The sequence below is a fragment of the Mustela erminea genome, chromosome 7 (assembly GCF_009829155.1).
Source record: "Mustela erminea isolate mMusErm1 chromosome 7, mMusErm1.Pri, whole genome shotgun sequence".
Taxonomy (NCBI): Eukaryota; Metazoa; Chordata; class Mammalia; order Carnivora; family Mustelidae; genus Mustela; species Mustela erminea.
In genome coordinates, this window is record NC_045620.1 from 125,380,464 (window position 1) to 125,393,472 (window position 13,009).

A 13,009-nucleotide genomic window follows, 5' to 3' on the forward strand; every position below is an offset into this window, starting at 1 on the left:
ATCATAAGCAATGGTGAAGAGCCACAGATCTAGTGATCACCCTTAGGATCGATGCGCTGAAGTGAGAAAACAGCCCCTGGAATTTAGAGAGTGTTGTGTGTAGAGAAAGTGATGAGAGTGGAGCAAGGCATTTCAACAAATTAAAGAGTCTGTGATGATCCTGCAGGCTGAGGAGGAACCAGAGAACAAAACCTCTTCCCTCACTCTCCCTTATTCCTCCAGATCTCTGACCTATGCTCCTTATTGACTTATCTCAGTTCAAAGTCAGAAGGCATGAGGGTTGTTTGATAAAGTACATAGATGTCAGTCTCCTAGGGCACAAAGGAAGAGAAAGAGGGATGGAGAGTCTATCTACAGAGAAAAACAAAAGAAGACCCAGCTCATGGATAATCAAAACCCATAAAAAAAATCTAACAAATAGACATTTACTAAAGACACACTGTGTTCATGGAATGGCCCTGGGAATCTTAGTGAATGCGGAAGGGGGTACAAGTCTATTTTGGAACTCTAAGAGGGCATAATCAAAAAGGGAAGAGGGGTGAGACTATATGGGCATTAGAAACACTAAATAAAAAGAGAAGTGATAAATCAGAGAACAAGAGAGCAACACAGAGTGTCACTTGGCAGTATGTGAACAATTATCAGGGATGTATACAGTTAAAATGTGCTGGTGGCCATCAGAGGTGAGGAACTCTATAGCCTACAATGACCATAAAACACTTCTTAATAGAAGGCCATGATTTGAGCCTTGCTGGATAAAAAACATCCTCATAGATAAAGATCAAAAGGACAGGCACAACATTGTAGGCTAGGAAATGATTGACTGCAAAATGGCAGAACAAAAGAAAAGCGAGATGTGCTTGAGAAATTTGACTATCTAGTTATTACAAGGACTGGATAAACAAGCAGAGATCAATTGTGTTGGAAATGTTATTTTATTCATTGATTTGTTTTTCAAATTGAGCATCCAGGGTATGTTACGCACTGCTCTTGATGCTGGGGATGCACCAGTGAATCTGATAAGACAAAAACCTTGCCATTGTAGATATTACATTCGTGAGGCAAATGGAATATAGATAAATATATACATTAGGTAAACATTAGATAGATTCAAGTCTCATGGAGAGAATTAATATCGCTATGTACCACAGAATGACTAAATGGTAATTATAAGGGATATTCAAGGAAAACCTCACTGAGGATCACTTTGGGCTCAGGTAAGATCTAAATAAACAGAATTCTTCTTGTTCTACATCAAGATCAAGTAGAAGAGCATTTCAGGCAGAGAGAGAAATGATGCCTAAACCAGAAACTTGAATAATGTGTTGGAGGAAATAAATGGCTAGAGTGGCTAGAGCACTGTGATGGAGATTTATACCAGGTGGTGGGGCTGACTTGTCCTGGCTACTGAGAGACAATTGTTACATCGCCAGGAAATTTCTGAATCAGCGGACATCATTTTGGTAGCTTGTAACTGGCCTTGGTGGGAGAATTTACAAGAAAGAAATTGGAAAAAACACTGTAAATCCAGTTTCCCTACAGTTCCCAGCCCCCTCCTCCAACTCAACACCCCATATATAGAGCCTGTTCTTAAACATTTACCAGCATACCATAGGGTGGATATGAGAGGAAACTGGAGAAATAACCAGGGACCAAACACTGAAGGCGTTATAAGCCAGGGTAAAGGAGTTTTTTATTTTATTTTAAGTGTGATGAGAAGCCATTAGAGGGCCTTAAGTAGGACAAGAACGTGATCTGATTTGCATTTTAAAAGACAGTTCAGGCTGTGTTGCAGAAAACTGAAAGTAGGAAAAAAGGGGAAATAGGAAAATCAGTTGATTTGCTTGAGAAGCCACAGTGGCTTTGACTAGGATGTACTAAAGAAAACTGAAGAAAATTAAAAATTTGAGACTTATCAGTATAGAAGTAGTAGAATATATACTTCTTGCTCATGGATTTGATGTAGGAACTGAAGGAATGAGAGGAAACAAGGATAATTTTTGTTTTAACTTGAAAAACTAGGTATATGACAATGCCATACACTGAGAGGTAAAGCATTTATGTTAGAGCAGGGGTGAAGTGGGAAATTAAGAAAATTATACTCACTCTGTTAAGTTGGAGGTATGTATATGACATCCATGTGGAAATTTCAAATTGAGAGGAGGAGGAGGATATTTGTACTTGGATTATTGGGGAGAGATAAGAACCAGAGATACAGTGTGAGAGTTACTGGCGCATAGGTAATATTTAAAACCAGAGTTCAGGTTCCATCACCCAGGGAGAGTCCAAAGAGAGAAAATGGAAGGTAAAAATGGAGGCAGAGCAGAAGGGAAAGAGCCATCAAACCAGGTTGGAGGAAAACCAGGGGAGTCTGGCGCCATGATGCCAAGAGAAAGCAGCTCCAGGAAATCAGAGTCCATTTTGTTGAATGCTACTGGAGATCAAGTAAGATAAGAGGAGAGAAGTCACTTGGACTGATGACAGTGGGATAAAGAATGCTTCTTACAGAAGCAATGTTAATGAAGGAGTGAGACTATAGGAAACCTCCCTGGAATAAATTAGAGAAAAGTACATGCAACGAAGAAGCAGAATTGGTTATTAAGGGGGCAAGGAGATGACAACAGCTGATGGAGGATTTGAGGTCAAAAGAGGTGCTTGCTCATCTTACTTTTTAGATAGGAGTAATCAGAATATGTTTGTATGCTAATGAACTGATCTTATGGAAAGGGAAACCTCAGTGAATTGGGGGGAGGGGAGAGAAATACTGGAGAAAAGTCCTTGAAAGGCAAGAAAGAAGGGAGTCTAGAGCACAAGAGGAGGGATTCCTATTCCACAGACATTTATTAAATGCTCCCTATGTGCCATGTTTCATTGCACAGATTTCTGGTATCACATCGGGAATATTTTCTAACATTTATTTGTCCTATTAGATTCAAGCTGCGTAATGACTAAGACCCTATTTTGTTCTTGTTTCAAATCCCAAGTCCCAACCCAATTTCAGGTACACAGTAAGACTTAATAAATATTTGTTGAATATGTGTTGAATGAGACTAAAAAGTTTTAATCTAAACTATCCCTATTAACAGCTATTTGAACATTTGATTAAATCATAGACAGCAGTGAAGAGCCAGATATAACTGGCAAAAAATAGACAACTTCAATTATAGGATTTTTTTTTTTCCCTTACTTTAAATTTGACTTGGAGTGACAGAGAAAGAGGTTGGGGCCAGATGGATGTGGGAGTCAGGGAAGAGATAGCTCCCTCTATGGCACCAATCAAAGAGAAAGAAAGCTATTTTACATAGAATCCAGTTTAGTTCTTTAAAAAAAAAAAAAAAAAAAAAAAGTATTGTTCCTACACATAGTGTATAGCGTCAACTTTATAGTGTGTTATCTTAGTATGTCTTCTCAATAATCTTAATCTCCTGGATCTCCTTGAAAGCATATTTTACTTCTGCCTCTACACATGCCTCATGCCCCTGGGGCCAGTGAGTCCAATGCCAACTGTTTCACCTAACCCCAGGCACACCCCATCACCAATACATCATGTTTCGTCCTGCATCATATATCCTCTTCTCTGATTATGACCCAGATGCTCTTTATCTTTCAACATCTAATTTAAGTCCCACCCAGCTCCAGGAATGCTTCTCTGAGGAAAATAAATCTATCAGTTTGTTTAAGTTCTACAGTATTCAGGAAATCAATTATTTAGCAATTGTCAGATAACACCTGATTAATTTAACTTTACACAATTATACATGTATGCAAGCAAGTGAGCAAGCGAGAGAGATTCCAGTGTATGAGAATTTGACCTGGCAGCAGATGACAGGTATCCGTCAGACAAGGATTTCACTCTAGCATCTCTTCTGCTCTTCCACCCTCAGCAGCCCGGAGAACAAGGTCAAGGACTGAATGTCTCTGGAAACTCAGCTGTAAGTACGGATGGAACATTTTTAATTGTCTGCACCGCATAAGTGCTCTATCAACCACATTCCAGTAGTAAGTTATTGACTCTGATCTTTTTCTTCAAAAATATATAAAAGGTACACACTTCCAGTTATCAAATAAAGAATTCATAGAGATATGATATACACCATGGTGACTATATAGTTAATAATACTACATTGTATATATACAACTTGCTAAGAGAGTAATCTTTAACGTTTTTATCACAAAAAAAAAAATAGTGTTGTAGCACATTTTCCAGTTTTGAAACCAGAATAATTATGACATCATATCTAGAAAATGAACCCAGGCCAGGTAGAAGGAGGAGGCGGAGCAATGGGGTTAAGTGGAGAGCTCACAGAACAGCTTCAGAAGACCTGGAACATTTTTAAATCTCTGTAACAGCTGTGTGATCTTGGGAGAGTCACCTCCCTTCTCCAGGCTTTGGGTTTCTAAAATGAAAGCTTTTGAATAAATGATCCCTAAGGTCCTTCCAGCTCTGTCAACCCACAGCTCCAGGGTTGTGAATGAGATCTGAGCTTTCCTGCCATCCTTTGATCAATGCTGCAGACCGTACTCTTTCCTGACATGCTGTGCTTCCTGGAACATAATTGAAATAATGTGGGTGTCACATCTCTTTTGATTCCCCAAACATGAACTGCAGTCATCAACTCTCCTCATTTAATCTTTCAACAAATAGCTCTGTTTGTTTCAGCTGGGGGGGCAGTATAAATAATCATAATAAAAAGTCTTAATATAAAGAGGAAGAGATAACATTTGAACAAATAAATTAGAAAATATCCAAGTGCCCATATGGCACCCAGAAATTATTCTCCCATTAGTGACTGGATTTCAGTTAGTAAAAATGGAAATCAATTTACCAAAGCCCACAGCCATGCTGGAAGCGGGGCTGCCCTAATATCCCCTTTGGTGTTGTCTTCCGTGTTGGGACTAGGGCTGGCTAGCAGCAAGGAGCACCCCTGGATTCCACACAGCAATGGGCTTTGTTGTTAGCCAGGGCAGATGCCCTCTGGCAGTCCTCCCTAGTGCCTGGTGCCCGCATCTGCAGCAGATTGGCTGCCTCTTCCTATTTGTCTCCTTGTTCCTATTGGCCTAATGTGGGTATTTGTTTTACTAAAGGGTTTGCTTCACTCACTTGGTATTAGACTTAGGGATCAGACATGAAATAATTATTCAGCCTAGAGCAGCTTTTTTCTGGTGCTGGCATTTCTAAGCAAGCAGCTAGTTCCTGCAGGGATCTGTGTTACAGGAGAAAAAGCATTCACAGCCTGACCGGAGTTCTGTAGAGATGGAGGGAGGCCTATTAAATCCTTTATCTACTATTAGCTTGAAAAAAGAAGATTCTTCAGCTTTTCTCTGAATTGTGGAATTCTAGGAATCAAGCACATGGCTCTGCCATTAATATCTGTCAAATTCAATTTGTATCTTGCAGCTCTGTGGTTGTGACCTTCCCGTGTGGCCCACAAACTCCGCAGACTCCGTCTCAGGCACATCTATGTGCTGAATGGGTCAAGACTACATGTCAAGAAGGCTCAATCCACTACATTTGGAGGACCTCAATGTTGGTGCCATATGCAGGATTTCAGGCTCCTATTCTCTAATTGCCACTTATAAGGACTGATCAGAAGGATGAGCATTCAAAATTCTTCCACACAGAATTAAATTCGTCCTGTTTGGTTATTATCATTGTTGTTGAGAATGCCACAAGTCCACCTATTTCTGAGGATTCTACGTGCTTGCCAAACCCAGGTCTCAGGATTGTGCTTTAGTTTGTCCAATCCAAATGACTCATACTTAGTATTTAGCATCTGAAGATGTGGATAACCACAGATAAGCACTTTCAATCATTCCTCAAATATTTAATGAGCAATCATGTGCTGAGTTCTGTGGATAAATGGTATTTGCCTTTCTAGAGATCATAGTCCAGCCAGAAAGACAGAAAAGTGAATAGACACAATTACTGTAAAATATACCAGATCCAGCAAAAGGCACGGTACAGAGTGAAATGAAAGCATATGGCACATCACTCATTACGAGAAGTCAGCCCCAGCGTGATGTTCTGTGACACATTCCAAGCCATGCTTTATCCATTAAGTCAATGTCATCTTTGAATATAATGATATATATGCACATATTCACCTATACACACACACTGTGAGGTCATCCCTGTTCAAAAGACTTAGTCGGTAAATGAAGCAAAAGACAAAATCCCTACTCCTAAGGAACTTAAGGTCTGCCTATAATATCATTATTGAGAAAACACAAATATGGTATGAAGTCTAGCTAAGCAGGGTCAAAGGAGTAGAATGCCATCTAAAAACTGTTTCAACTATAACTATACATCACGTCTGGGAAGACTTCATTGAGGAGAGCCATTAAATCTAATATGGCAACACCATTAAGTATTTCCTGTGCACCTTCCATGTTTCAGGCTTCAAGGATGTAAAGAACAAGACAGGTGGGGTCTACACTCCAGGACAAAATTAAAGCCCCAAGGAGACAAAGAGAGAGAGGCATAACTGTTTCGAGTGTAGCCCTCTTAGGCAGATTTGCCAGATTCAAAACCTTGCTCTTCTCCTTACCAGCAACATGCCTTTGGGCAAGTAAAACGGGGATAATTAATACTAGTTACCTCATAAGGTATGTAGGTATGTATGTATTTATATGAGAATATGGTTAAAACCCTTATATAGTTATTAACTTATATTGAGTATTAATAAATGATATTATTCTCTTATTAAAATGAAGCACACAGTCTAATGGAGGTCCTTTCATCATCTTCTTTCAAGGCAGGATAACCAGTCACCTACAAGATAATAGAATCTAACAGAACAAATGAAATCTTCTAGTCAGTGATATTGCTACTAAGATATATGAAGCCTTATGACTGAACCCCTACAGTGACTGAGGAAGTAAATGTATCTTGGAAGTAGATTTTGTTGACTTAAATGGTTAATTTTCTTTCCTATGTCAATGCACATCACACAGCATGAATTAAGGCTGCCTTGAGTCCAAAGATACAGAAATAGGGAAGGTGGGTAGTGTGTTTATGACCTATCCATTTGCCCTAACGCTTTTAGTCATCCTGACTCTTGTCCAAGGCTGAGGCATGGACAAAGGGCATCATTTTCTACTGCATCGCTGACACTCAGTAATTAAGGGGTTCCTAAGACTTTTGTCAAATTTTTGCCATAAAATATTTCCTAGGTCTCTGGAAGCTTTGCACAGTAGTAAAAGTCCTCTTGCAAACCATTTTACATATTTGGAGATAAGCCATGCTGTTAAAATAGGGGACAGAGGCATTAGTTATTTCTAAGGATCCTCAAAGGCAGTTACAGATAAAATATAGAAATGGCCGAATTTATCTTGGCAAACTTCTTCAACTAAGGAATTCATGAACAGTTAGACTCAACTCAACATTATGGAAGAAAGATAGGCAGGTAGAGACCCTGAAGCAGAGACCAGATCAAAACTACTGGGGTGTAGAAACTGGTGAAGCGCCAGAGGTTAAAACAGGAGCAAGATGTTTACGGGGTCTCTCTTTAGTCCAGACTGAACTAGGTGGGGAGGAGGAGAAAAGTCCTTAGGTGAATGTTTCCATGAGAATATTTCCTAAAGGAAGCTCGTTGGAAACCAATGGCTGAAAAGTTTACTTTCTGAGAGAAGTATACATCAGAGTTACATTTCTATTTCCAGCAATAAATGAAAATGAGATAAATTTGATGGACTCAAATAGGTAAAGGCTCCCCACAGAATGACTCTGGAGCTTGCTGGAAAATCAATGCCCATGAGATCCTTCTCATTAGAGGGCAAGACCAGGAAGGTCACCTTCCACATAAGGGGCCAAACCTGCTATGGAGCAGCTTCACTTCTAGTGGATTTTTTGCAGCCATCTGAAGAAGGACAGCTTCAGCAAGGAGGCTGCTCTCCCCAGGGCTGAGCATCACCTGTGGTCCTATTAGGCAGCCTGTGAAACTTCCAAGCCATGAAGAAACTTTGTAGTTGTCCAGGCTCACACCATCATTGTCTTTGTGTTACAGAAACAGGCATAGGGACAGTATGATTAAGAGCAAAGAGTCTGAAGTCAGCCTCCCTGAGTTCAATCTAGGTAGCATTTACTACCTAGATGACCATAAGAAGTTATTGAATCTCTCTAAGCCTCAGTTTCACATGCAAATGGAGGTAATGAGAGTAGCAATTCCATAGAGTTGTTACGGAGAATAAATATAAATATATGAAAAAATGCACTCCAAATAATATCTGATACATAACAAAAGGTTACCATTATTACCGAAAATTGTTCATACCTTTTTCCTAATTTGGGCCTTGGAAAATGACAAGTAGGTCCACCTATGCAGGCCTTTAGATAATATCTTCTCATGATTTCTTTGTAGAAGTAAAAATAAAAAATGCTTCTTAGGAGGCAGCTCCTTTCTCAATGTTGTCCCGTTTATTATAGGAATATGCATGGAAACCAAGATGATAAGTTATGTAATCTACCAGTAACACCCCATATCGCTGGGAGTCCCCACCAGGAGCACTGTTGACAGAAGCTGAAAGACTGTCAGTTCACTTGTTTGACAGCCATGTAAGAGCCATCTTTCAGGCTCCCATGATTGCAACAGTACCCGTGACACTTTTCAACAACTCTATGCCCAGGACCTGATCTGTGTGCAACCTATCCTGGGCTCCCCCAAGAGAGAAGGATATCCCTCCCATCAAAGGTACCAGTTTGCTTAGGAAAAATGTCCTATCCTCAGGAAACAACTGGCAAGCTTTCTGAGGTCCTGCTTGGTTGACCCTCTCTCTTAGGAGTGTATAGAAACAAGAGCACAGGGTTTCCTATAAAAGATTAAGATTCCTACCCCAGACATAGAGAAAAGCTGAGGATACTCAGACCTCTTGTCTGTGAAAGGGGACCTATGCCTTCCAAGTGAGCACCCAGAGATCACTGGCAGATTCCCTTGCTATGCAGAGATCCATTACTTATTTCTGCTGCATCAGTTTGCCCCACACCTTCTTCTTTTTTTTGAAAAATTTGCTCTCAACTATTTATTTTTATTATTATTTTTTATAAACATATCATGTATTTTTAGCCCCAGGGGTACAGTTCTGTGAATTGCCAGGTCCAAACCTTCTTTTAATGGTGGTTCAAATACCTTCATTCCAGTTAACCTGGATACCTGAAGGGGACAGTGGCACTGGCTCACCTTAAAAACCAAAGGTGTCATTTTCTGAACTTATTTTTATGTATCACAGTATGATAGAAAATATGCTAGTTTGGAAGTCAGGAAACTAGAGATGGGTGTGGCTGCCTCTACCACTAATTTGTGTGATTTTCAGTACCTTTCTTCAACTCTCGAAAGAATGAGTCATCTCTTCAGAGTGAGATGAAGATAAATAATGCATGTGCCTTCCCAGCTCCATGGTTCTCTGATCAGGTGAGGATATAATGACCTCCATAAAAGCTTCAGGCAAAGAGATCTCTAGCAGAGATTCTATAGTTTCCAAACCTAAGTCTAAGGAACTTCACTGTAAGAGGTCACTGACTGACAAGTTAACTCTATAACAAATCTGTGGTATTTGACAACTAAAGACAACTTCTTATTTAAAAAGTATATAATTACTACCCTCCAAAAAAGAAAACAGGACACTAGCAATGTACCCATATACTTTAAAAGTATCCACTTTTGGTATGAGAAATATATCAAAATTATTTTTCCATTGGCCTCTGTCATGAAATAATAACTCAATTATGAAAAAAACCCTTAAAAATTTATGACAAGCTGAGTACTGGAAATATGAACTTTGGAAATACTTAACTTTATGACCATTTCTCAATCCTCCTTAATAAGGAATTTCTTCCACCTCTCCCCAGAAATGACCACATATCTGGGGCTTCTTGCATCAACTAGCATATACTAGAGGACTGTAATGGTACATTTCCTAAAATTTTCTATTTTCTGGAGTTTCTGCCAAACTCCAAACAAGATAACAAAGAGTTGTCCCTGACTTTATTAACACAGTATATTTGACTTTGAATAACCAAGTTCTGCAGAAAAGGGAAACCCTCCAATGAAAGGCTTCTGGTGCATCCAAGGTGGAATCATATATCACCATTCACTTTCTCGAATCATTACTTAGTGGCTTTTGTATATTACCATCAACTATATGCCATGTATTATTGTAAAATAAGTCACTGGAATTTCTATAGTTATGTATCATCAGCTCCTAAACTTAGATGTCGGCAACTGAGAGCTGCATGACCGTGTGACAATGGATGATTATGAAACAAATTCATATTTTAAATTCTATTCTTTGTTCTCAACACTTTCTTGAGAAAAGAGGAAATCTTAGTTCTCAACAAGGAATATATAGTTGCTGAATGATGGATAGAATGCTGCCATCTCTTGGTAATCTAGCACAGAGGAAACAGTTTCTAGAAAAGTGATTTTGCATTTTTATTGGCTGAAGACAATGCAGTTAAGAAGTATAATTCTACTCTTCTGATGTCAGAACAATCTATAATTGCTGTTATTATTTTTAGCATTTAAAGCTTACAGTGCATATTGAAGCTATTCCCTGACAATAATACCATATTAAAAAGAATCCATCACATGGTTTGAATGCCTTAGCTTTCACGAAGGAAGGTCTCAATTAGGTTGGCCCAGCACTACCTCTCACAAATCTGCCTTTTGGATCTGTGCTGAGTACTTGCTCAGTAAAGTTCACAAGCTGTGCATGACCCCTTTGAGTTGTGGGCATCACCCAAATGCTCTCTCTCCCAATGTACATACAGATAAGATTGCCCCTCAGACTGGCTTTTGATAGAATCAAAAAGCTGGGATGCAGAAAACTGTGGCTCTTACTGGTCCTAAAACTTCAGCCCAGCAAGTCATATCTCCTCGGTATTTTTTTTTAAGATTTTATTTTTTTATTTTACAGACAGAGATCATAAGTAGGCATAGAGGCAGGCAGAGAGAAAGGAAGGGAAGCAGGCTCCCTGATGAGCAGAGAGCCCGATGCAGGGCTCAATCCCAGGACTATGGGATCATGACCTGAGCCAAAGGCAGAGGCTTTAACCCACTGAGCCACCCAGGCACCCCCTCCTCAGTATTCTTAATCTGCAAAGTGGAGACAAGCAATCTCTATTCCTCCTACCTCATCATGTTACTATAAGGATCAAACACAATTGAAGATGTGAAAATGTTCTCAGAGGAGCAAAGCACTGTACTTAGGTCAAGGATGATCAGAGAAGGAATGACATTGTTCTTGCACTTTAGAGATTAATAAATCTAAATGAGTTTTATTTGGCTTTGTTCACAGTTGATTACCATTTTTCTCAGAGTTGAGCATCTGATGATACCAATAAAACAATATCAACAAGCTGGCAGGCTTTCGAGGTAGTATTATCATTTATAAACTGTCAAGTAATTCAGATTTGTCAAAGAATCATATCAACTCATGGGCCTACAATTTTGGCCACTCAAAAACATAGCATATTAAAGATAGCTTGGAAGGTTGGGGGAACCATTCTGCCTTACTGTCATTGTATTATATCTATAATATAACTTCTACCAAGCTGATCAATTTATTAGAGCTACTTGTCCACACTCTGTCGTATAGCAGACTAGATCTTCCTTGGTTACTAATATGTACCTCAGCAGAACTTAGCACTGTACCTGGGTCTGTATTTGTTCCATAAATATTTATTTTATTGTTAAATTGAAATGGATTAAGTATTGCTAACCATTCTCAATGTTCTGAGTGCTAAACAGTGAAGAGGAGTGACTTAAATTCTACATGTGGTCTGCACATTAGAAAAAATGTACCCATTTTGGGAAAACGTAGAATTTTTAGGAGAGAAAATAAATTGACAATGTCACAAAGCTATGTGTTGATTCTATTTTTTTGAAGTCTGAAAATATCTTGATAAAAAATAGAAAAGTCATGTTTATTTGGGAGTAGTGAGTAAAATTGGGGGGACAGGAAGGAATCTGTGCTTCATTATAAGCCACTACAATGGAAAGTCACTGCCAGCACAGACCTTGGGATCTTGAAATGCACAGGGAAAGCATAATGTTCATAGGAAAAAATTTAATAGGTTCACTCTAAGCTGTATATTTATACATCTGACATATTATATTAAGCTATGAGCTATTCATTTAGAGGATCATGGAGAACTTTACGTAGAATGGCAACTAACTTAAAAAAAGATTCTGGGGAAAAAATGACAAGTAGGAACAAAAGACGAAATTGAATAGGGATACAAAAGAGAAAACAGATTTTCAAGAGATATGTCAACTATATTCAGATATTAGAAAACTTTCCTGTGAAAAATGTTGAGAGTTGATGCACAAGTCCAGAAAGTAAGAATTAATGTCACTGGAAAGAAAAAATAAGGAAGTACCTTCTCCATATAAAACAAAATAAAACAACAGTAACCATAACTTTCCAAGGGGAATCTCAGATGGTGCAATGAACTGTCCAAGGTAGAAATGAGCTTCTTGCCCCAGATATATTTTAGTACAGGACAGAGAAAGATGGAGGCCCCTGGTAGGATGTTAATAGAAGATTCTTTCATGATGCAAAGGTCTTCCCTAAGTAAAATAATAAACTCTTGCATTGTAAAATAAACATGCACTGTGAATATAATATTTTTCAATGATATGTTTATGAATATCATATGGAAGATGTTATTAAAAACTATGGCTTGAAAAGGAAATAGGGAAAGCAGAATCCTCAACAGTGAAAGAATAAAGCAAATTTGCAAATTTTGACAGAATCCCTAGATACAAGTCATAGCTAGCTGCTGCAGGGTCAGCATTTATGTACTAACTCTATGGTATAACATTTACCTAGGTGCCATTTGTAATCTATAGGTAGGGAGGTCGCCTTACATATAATCACTAAATGCAGTCCTTCATCAAGGTGAGTTTGTCTTATATTCAGATAAAATGATTATAAGTGTTTGCTTTTGAGATTGTAACATCCTCTGTACCAGCTCTCCTGCCTAGTACATAATTAACCTGTCAACCCACCC

At 38.8% G+C, this 13,009-nt stretch overlaps 1 protein-coding gene across 1 annotated transcript in view; it reads right to left on the reverse strand.

Annotated features, from left to right (window-relative positions):
* The window catches only part of TDRD15 (tudor domain containing 15), a 513,320-nt gene that overhangs the window by 18,544 nt on the left and 481,767 nt on the right, over window positions 1–13,009 (reverse strand). Inside the window, exon 7 of the mRNA XM_032353201.1 lies at window positions 3,813–3,930. The gene's annotated coding sequence lies outside the window, so the exon portion shown is untranslated. The remainder of the gene's footprint in view (window positions 1–3,812; window positions 3,931–13,009) is intronic.